The 1,117-nt window shown below is 44.9% G+C and overlaps 1 protein-coding gene across 1 annotated transcript in view; it reads right to left on the reverse strand.

The window, feature by feature from the left end:
• TCF4 (transcription factor 4) overlaps positions 1 to 996 on the reverse strand; it is a gene marked incomplete in the record, with an annotated part of 169,706 nt that extends 168,710 nt beyond the window's left edge. Inside the window, 1 exon segment of the mRNA XM_021381652.1 lies at positions 322 to 996.

Below are 1,117 nucleotides of genomic sequence, written 5' to 3' on the forward strand. Positions count from 1 at the left end.
TTTCTTGCACATTTTTTTACCCTTCGCAGCCCCCCTCTTCCTTCCCCCCCACCCCCAGCACTTTATTGCACGTTTTTTGCACGGTTTTGGCCCAGCAAAACTTCCTCCTGCGGGAGGGCGCGGGGCTCATTGTGCGGCCGCACGTGGGGCCGCTCCGCGCGGCACAATGCGCGCTTTGCACGCGGGAGCGGTGCGCACCCCGCGCAAGTTGGGTCGGCAACACATTGGGACCGGTCATTCTAAAAAGCCAAAAAAATAAAAAAAATAAAAAATAAAAAAAAAATGCGCACGAGTTACTCTAAGAGCAAATTGTAACTTTACCTTAAATGGCCACAATTATGTTCACAATATTCCAAGGGAAAAAAAAAAAAAAGGGAAAAATAATTTTTAAAAAATGGAAAAAAATTACAAAATGAAATCTTCTGCCCAAAGTGCTTTATTATGTCACACAGCCAAAAAAGTGCTGCTCCTGGCAACCCGGTCTTTCGCTCTGGGGTCACCCGAATAGGGGAAAAGGTTTAAAAATAAAGCGAGAAGTAAGAAAAAGAAAATAACAGTAATCATAAATAAAAGTAATAAAAAGTAAAAAAAATAGTAAAAAAAATAAGAAAAATATTTTAAAAATGAAGTAGTAATAAAAATAATAAAAAATAAAAAAATGAAAAATAATAACAACGGAAAATAAAAATAATGAAAAATAACAGTAAGAAAAACAGGTCCGACAACTTTTCCCCTATTGTTTTTACACACACATGGCGAGTGAGTGACACTGTTCGCCGGTGGCTCTCTGGGACCACCTTAAAATTTAAAAAAAAAAAAAAAAAAAAAAAAAAAAAAGAAAAGCAAAGCAAAGCAGCACCACGACACCCACAGTCCCAAAGTTGCTCCAAGTTTACAGCGCTCTCCTCCTCATCCCCGCGGCCTCCCCCATGGAGACACGGCTAATGGCATGCTTCCCTGGAAGACACATCGCGAGCCGCTCACATCCGGGCAATGCCCGCCGCCTTATAAGCGCCGCGCCGCCGCCGCTCGCAGACAATGACGAGGAGGGAGGGAGGCGGGCGGGGAGCGCAAAGATGGAGGGGCCCCGCCGCCCCCGGGCAGCGCCGCGCCGAGC

Source organism: Numida meleagris, chromosome Z, assembly GCF_002078875.1.
Source record: "Numida meleagris isolate 19003 breed g44 Domestic line chromosome Z, NumMel1.0, whole genome shotgun sequence".
NCBI lineage: Eukaryota > Metazoa > Chordata > Aves > Galliformes > Numididae > Numida > Numida meleagris.